General features: G+C 38.4%; 1 long non-coding RNA gene across 1 annotated transcript; it reads right to left on the bottom strand.

The window, feature by feature from the left end:
• Positions 1–306: 306 nt before the first annotated feature.
• Positions 307–4,692, bottom strand: LOC114046475. Its single transcript, XR_003569515.1, has 3 exons — positions 4,529–4,692; positions 4,072–4,170; positions 307–409 (listed from the first exon to the last, which is right to left on the bottom strand). It is a non-coding gene; the product is annotated as an uncharacterized LOC114046475 (long non-coding RNA).
• Positions 4,693–7,851: the final 3,159 nt, after the last annotated feature.

Here is a 7,851-nt window from a genome sequence, read left to right as displayed (position 1 = left end):
GACTTTTTACTTCCTAGAAAAACAAAGGAATGCAGGACAAGAGGTATTGTGAAGGAAAGAAAAACATTTCTTGGAGGGCTTCTCCTAAAGATGTTGACTTGAGCAGAAAGTATGAAAGATAGAATTTGCTTGATCCTATAAAAGAGGTCAACAGTCAGAAGCTGACAAGCATGTCTCTGAGGAAATAGGATGCCTGGTCAACTCCTGATTGATTGTATTTCATAGATAGATTCACCAAAACAACGAATACTCTAAAGATATATTGGACATATATGTTTATTGTTAATAAAACAACGTTTTACCTCCTAATTATTTTTTGCTGATTCTAATTTTAACATTATTTTGTCTTCTCAGAGCTCACAATCGCTGATAACTGGAATTGACAAGGAATTGACAAGGAATCCAAAACCTATTAAGTGGAAAAGGGAAACCAGTCTGCAGTTACATATTTTCAGCCAATAATTCATATGAATAATTTTCATATGGATACTTCAGAATTAACCCTATGAGATTTGTACTGACCTCTGAGCTGACACAGAATAAAAAAAACAGGCAGAAAAATGTGTCCTGAAATCAGTGATTTTTTTTTTTACAAAATTTCTTAGCTGTTATATCTGTATTTAAGAGTTCTATCATTTTGAATAGCCTAATGTAAAAGAACCCTTCCTCTATAGAAGGACTAGATACTAAATTAACAAAAGCAGGATATGGGGAGACAAACCGCAAGTGGTTAGTTCATCTTAGTCTGCAACAATAACTGAAAAGCAAGAATAAGAACCAGAATAACAAGACACCAGAGAGAAAGAGGATGTTATTTGGGCAGAGGTCCACAAATGTACCATAGTCCCTGGCTGGCGTGAATTCCAGTGGGAAACAGTAATTAGATATTTTCACACTCCAACCATCTGGAACTGTAGGAAGCTTCTCAGTCTGATTTGTGTTGGAAGAATTGTGGTCAAGAAAGAAACATATGCACGTGTGTTTTGGATGAATTCCAAAACATGGCTTTTTTGGATCCCTAAATCATGTAACTCTAGAAGAAAAATCTGAACAGAGTAACTGTCTCCTTTGCCCTAGAGTTGTTTCTTGGAAACCTGTCTAAAGAACTCACCAGAGTTAACAAAAAAATTATATACCCAGAATTTCCAGTCTCACAGCCGATAAACAATGCATCACATTTTTGCCTTTGTATTTTCATCTTGAAATCTTAAAGTATTCAGCCAAAAATTATTATTTCCTCCTCCTGAAGATGGGGGGTTTTTTTAGGTGCTCTTAGATGCACAGAGGCACCCCAAGATTGTGCGAGAAAGCCCAAATCAGGGCACGGATCTGCCTGAATGAATTCAACTCAGATCTTCTTCCAGCCAGAGAAAGTTAATTAAAGATAAGCACATAGGCCAGACTCCAAAGGAACCCCAAACATCAGTGATCTAAATAGGGTTCAAGGTGGTCAGGTGATGCTCACAAGAAAGAGCAGCGTGAGGCAGTCTAGAAAGCTCAGAGTCTGAGTGGGGACTGGGGCTAATGTGGTCAGGCCAGGTGATGCCATTAGGGCGGGCATGAGGGGTCTCAGCTTCTAAGCTTGAGAACAGCTCAGCATCAGAATGGGGGAAAGGTGAGCCTTTAGTATAGACTGATTGGGGAGGAGCCAATCAGCTTGTAGTGATGGGAGGAGGGGTCCAAGGAGTGGCCAAGCAGTTTGGGGTGAGGGGAGGAGGGGTCTAGGGAGATCTGGATGGGGGTGGCCAGCAAGCTGGGGCGAAAGGAACACTGGCGCCTAGCTAGGATTAAGGATGGGAATGGCTAGGAAGGCAAAACAATGGGAAAGCCAGTTGATGGGGCAGGTGGACCCTTTGGAAAAGGGTCCAGGTGAGAATTTCCCTTTGGAATGTCTGAGTGATTTGAAATGAGAATAGATAATGAAGGGAGCTGGAAGGGGAAGTTTGCTTTCAAAGGGCTTTTAAAGGGAAATAAGGCAGTTTCTAAAACTTTAAGGGTTTCCTGGGTCCGGTAGACAAAGGAAGCCTGGTTCCTTTGGAGTCAGGATGGAAGGTGCATTTGAATTAAACTTCCAAATTGAGAAATAGACTGCTACAAGGAACTGTAAACAAGGAACCAATTTCCTTTTGGAGAAAAGGACAAAGATAAATCTCTTCACTCCCACCTCTCTAAGCTAACTGTCAAGGCAGGAGTGGAATCCAAGGCACCTTTCATTTTAAAGAACTACTAGGATGCATGGTCAGCTGTGATTTCCCTCAAACAGATAGTTAATGGATGAATTGTGCTGTATTGCGCTTACTTATGAGGAGGTCCCTGCTTTGAGGAAAGCAATTTCAGTGATGTTCCTTCACGCTAGTTCAAGAATGAAACCAATCAAAAATGGTAGTTTGAGAGAGTTTGGGGGAGAGAGGGAGAACCAGACTAAAAGAAAAATGGTCAATTACATGTTCATGTCACGTGTTTGAGGAATCCATAGAGACCTGTAAATATTATGCAATGTCATTGTGGATTGCAAAAGGCACAGTTGGCTATAGAAATGAAGGATGACTCAGCTTCTCCACTTAACATTTTTTTCTCTTATGAACACAACTAAGTGCAATGCAAATAACCAAGTCAACACCTTGGGTGTTGGGTTGTGCTTAAAGTCATCCTAGATACTTAAGTAAAAACCCACTTGGGCCAAGCATTAAAATCTTTTTTTGAGGTAGAATTCAGCATTTCAATTCCTCATTCTGCTTTAGTATGATCTGTCCCCATGCCTAGAATGTATTATCCCCTCACTTCTGTCTCTCAAAATCAGGGGTGTGCTGGTGTCAGCTATAACCTATCAGTGTAAACATTTACACCTCAGAAATCAGCAAATACCTGGCAAGACTTCTATGAATTGATGCAAAGTGAAGTGAGCAGAATCCAGGACAACCAGGAGTACACAGTACTAACAATATTGTAAAGATGATCAACTGTGAAAGACTTAGCTACTGTGATTAGTATAATGATCTAAGACAATTCCAAAGGACTTGTGATAAAAAAAAAATTGCTATCCACCTCCAGAGAAAGAACTGATGAACTGGGAGTGCATAATAAAGTATAATTTTTTCACTTTCTTTATTTTTCTTGGGGTTTTTTGCAACATGGCTAATCTTAAAATGCTTTGCATGATTTCATATGTATAATTGCTATCATATTGCTTCCCTTTGTAATCAGCAGGGGAGGGGCAAGAGGGAGCCTTGAAATTTTTGTTAAATTAATGTTAAAAATAAATAATATATTTTTAAAAAAAAAGAAATCAGCAAATGGTTATAAAGTAGGGATTGGTTTATTGTTATATTGATTGTCTAGTCTTAAGAAAGTGATGGAAAAATGTTAATACTGAATATTAAAAGTGTGTTATGGATACATTTTTATTTCAGTCAATCATTAAGCATTTACCAGCACACTCCAATCTAGAATCTTTTCAGCATCCTTCAAGGTCCAATCCAGATGCTATTGCTAACACGAAACCTTTCCTGATGCTCTGAGATGTTAGTGGTCTATCCTTCCACAAATTATATTGTATTTATTTATATGTTTTTAAATTTTATTTTTTTAATTTATGGAATAAAACAAACATTTCCATAATACAGTATAATAAAAAAAGATAATTGCACATGAAACTGCAAATCTGCTATGTATAACTTGCTATTCCTTTTAAATATACAACATACTTATGTAACCTTTTTTTCCCCTTCCCCTAGAGATGGCCATTATTAGACACAAATAGATGTATATAAGTAAAATTGTTCTATACATACTTCTATTTATCAGTTCTTTCTCTCGATGCAGAAGGCATCTTTCTTAGGTCCTTTAACTATTTATGTGTTAATGAGTTGTGTCTCCCAGTAGAATGTAGAGTCCTCGAGGGCATCCAGAGCACCAGTAGTGACTTGCATATAGTGGTTACTTAATAAATCTTTTCTGATTTATTCACCAAAAATGAATAAATACTTAAAAAACAAACAAAAAAAACATAATTCTGGGTGGGGGAAAACAGCTAAATAATGTGGTACCAGAATGAAAAGGAAAGATTCTCACCTTCTTCCAATGTCCTTGGACTAGGATTGCTCCAATTAGGTTTTCAAATTCACTGAGAATGTGTCATATAAAGAAGCAACAGAAATCTGGAAGAAACTGCTAAAATAAACAGATCACAAATTAGAATAAGTAAACAGTCAGTACCTCAGTTTGAACAAAAATGAAGGAAATGAGAAATACAGTAATATATTTCTCTCTCCCTAAGTGCTTCCAAAGGCTAAAAATGCACTGCTTTTGCTACTATTCCTATGAATCACCACACCCTACAGCAGAAATTCATGTACATTGGGAAAAGATTACATGTTAATTAATAATCATTTGTTTTTACTCAATATATATATTTTAGCCAATACTCTATAAGATCCCTTCCCTCAAAAGGTTACAATCTAGTCTGGGAAATAGAGCAAATACTCATGTATTAATAATAGATGCTGCTGTGAAATACTAGAGGTCTAACCTTTCCTATGTCCCTTTAGGTAAAAAAATGAACGAATCTCAGCATGATAAATCAGTTCATGCCCTCCACAACGCCATGGTTTCCATCAACTCAAAGTCTTCCAGGAGAAATCTAAGTGAGCTTCAAGTTCAAGTTTTAAGGTCCAGCTTAGGAGAGTTATAAGATAATTCCTAAAACAAAACTATGACTCAAAAGCCCCACAGGAAGGTCTTTTAAACTCCCATGCCTGAAATTCAAGATTGTGACATAGCCCGTGAAATACAAACAAGAACGTCAGGAACAAAGCTTTGAGACTGTATCCTCTGATCTCCAATAACAACACACCTGCAGACTCATTAATGGAAGAGAACCCGGCTTACAAACCACCATCAGACGCAAGGGCTGGAGCAGTAAGACACAAGTCAGCTCTACCTAGCTGGACAGAGGAAGAATAGCACGAAAGAACACAGACCAAGGGGAGAAAATGAAAAGTGGATAAATTGGGCAAGTTCTACTTCCAAGCAGGGACACTCAGGAAACAAGTAAGTTCTGAGCAGATAGACCAATCTTTCAGGGTAGCCATATGGGGCTCCAACTGCTCACAATTATATTCAATTTCTGGTGCTGGCATATGCCTACCCTGGATCCCCTTTGTTCTTTTTATTGTTGTTGTTCACTGGTTTTTCAGTCATATGTTACTCTTCTTGACCCCTGTGGGGTTTTCCTGGCAAAGATACTGGAGTAGTTTGCCATTTCCTTCTCCAGCTCATTTTACAAAGGAGTAAACTGAGGCAAACAGGGAGAAGTGATTTGCCCAGGGTCACCCAGCTAGGAAGTATCTAAGGCCAGATTTGAACTCACAAAGATGAGTTTCCCTGACTCCAGGCCTGTCACTCTACCCATTGCGCCATTTAACCCTTTACTCTCAACAAAGCTTTAAAGTTTCCAGGCTTCCCTATCCTTTTACACTCCTACCTCACATCATCCTTCAGTCCCTCCTTCCACCTGGAATTGTACTTCCCATAACCTTTCCTACAGATACACATCTGCACATGAAATCATATGATTTATCCCACTGATTTTCATATCCATATTCATTTTATTAGGTATTTTCTACAAACAGTGAGGGCTATTTTGCAAATTTTCTATTTTCCTGTGGCTAGAAGCAAGGCTGAACACGCAAGCATTAAAAGGCCTTCGTGCAAATCATTTTAGAACGGCCTCAATCAATGGCCTGTGTCTCCTGGGTGATGGACAAATGTTGCCAGTTCATTTTTGCAAGGAAGAACATGGTATGCCAGTATCATGGTGCCTATGCTTGTACTTTTATCAATGTTGTTAGTTTCTCAGAGGTCCACCTACCCCTTTGATTCACATAAAAATTTAATCCAGCAAACATTCATTAATTGCCTAAAGCATTGAACTAAAGATGACATAGAAAGATTTTAAAAAGTAAAATAACTCCATTTGCACATCTCTCAGATGTTTAAAAAGTGCTTTCCTCAAAACAACTCTGAAGTGATAGAAGCAATATCCTCATTTTAAGGATGAGGAACTTCAGGCCAAAGAATGATTTACCCATTATCACCAGCTAATATCAGAGCCCACCAGCTAGGTGGCACACTGGATAGAGGACTGGACTTGGAGCCGGGAAGACGCTTCTTCTTGAGTTCAAATCCATCCTCAAAAACTTACTAGCTGTGTGACCCTGGGCAAGTCACTTAACTGTTTGCCTCAGTTCCTCAACTGTAAAATGGGCTGAAGAGGGAAACAGTGAACCACTCCAGTATCTTTGCCAAGAAAATCCTAAATGGGATCACAAAGAGTTGGACTCGACTAAAAAAATGACTGAGCAACAACACCATCCGAACCAGGATTTGAACCAAAGCCTCTTGATTCTAGGTCCAACACTTGGAATCCAGTGAAAAATGACAGTTCCCCTCAAACTGCTTACTAGCAGGGAAATGAAACACATACACAAACTGTCAAAATACAAATTAGAAAATTATCACATGCACAGGAGTAGATTAAAAGATTTTTTAAAAGAGGGCAAATTATGGCAAGAGCATGCAAGATTCTCAGAATGCCAGTCACATAAGCACCAGGTAATTCTAGAAAATAATATAGAAATATAGAAAGTAACATAGAAAAGTACTATCAAGCTTTGTCTGGACTGTAGACCACAAGTTAACTATATTTACAGTTTTAACATCGATACATTGATTTTCTAGACATAAGGAATCTGCTATGATATCTATATATATGAATTTTTGTATATTTTATAAAGAATTTCTTTAAGGAACATGCAAATAATTTTTCAGCCTCCTACTGATTTCTTTTTTTTTAATTTTTTTTTATTATTTTTAGGCAGTTGGGGTCAAGTGACTTGCCCAGGGTCATACAGCTAGTAAGTGTCAAGTGTTTGGTCTGAGGTCGGATTTGAATTCAGGTCCTCCTGACTTCAGGGCTCATGCTCTATCCACTGTGCCACCTAGCTGCCCCCCTCCTACTGATTTCACAGGGATGATGAAGATAAATGAGATGAAGCCCCCCCCTTTAGGCAAGCTTATCAAGGTGTTAGAGGAGAAGTACTATGCAAATTTAAGATATTAAAAATATCAAAGGGTAAGGAGTCTTGGATTAAAATGACTTTCTTCCCTGCACATCAGGAGCAAAAAAGTTCTTTTTCTTACTCTACAGAAAAAGGGAAGGGGTGTGTTATAGAGAAAGAGTAGGATAGTTCAAAGAAGAATTTGCCTGCACAGAGATGTAAGCTGCAAAACAAGTACAGAACTCAATTTCTTTTCATGGCATTGGCTCATCAACCATTAAAACTAAAAGGGACCTTAGAGATCGCCTAATCCAAATGAACTTCTTTGTGTTACCTAGATGTGGAAACAGAGACCCAGCAAAGGTAAGTGATTTGTTCTAGATCATACAGCCGGTGAGCAGCAGAATTGTGCCTTGAACCCATGACTTCTGACTCCCTACTTTTAGACCTCCCAAGGTGACAATACGATTCAATTCTCAGGAATCAACAGTTTAGCATCACCACATAACAACATACCAACCACAAGTATGTAAGTGGCCACAGGCTAACTAAGTTGTATAGCTTTGTTCCCTTCCCTGAAACAATTTCATGTTTACTTAATAATTTCACATACTCTAAGAAGAGGAAATGAAAAGAGAACATCTGGGAGGTATCAAAGATTCAAGAGGGAATAAAGAGGAAGGATGTTACAAGGCTATCTGAGCTCATGTCAAGTAGAAAATCAAGAGACATAATCCCAAGCTTGCTCAGAACTGGATACTAAGGGACTAAGGAAGGATTTTTCGACTTTCAA

This window comes from Vombatus ursinus, unplaced genomic scaffold (genome assembly GCF_900497805.2).
Source record: "Vombatus ursinus unplaced genomic scaffold, bare-nosed wombat genome assembly UNPS02014784.1, whole genome shotgun sequence".
NCBI classification, from domain to species: domain Eukaryota; kingdom Metazoa; phylum Chordata; class Mammalia; order Diprotodontia; family Vombatidae; genus Vombatus; species Vombatus ursinus.
The sequence above is the reverse complement of the archived record's forward strand: the minus strand, read 5'-3'. Positions and strand labels throughout refer to the sequence as shown.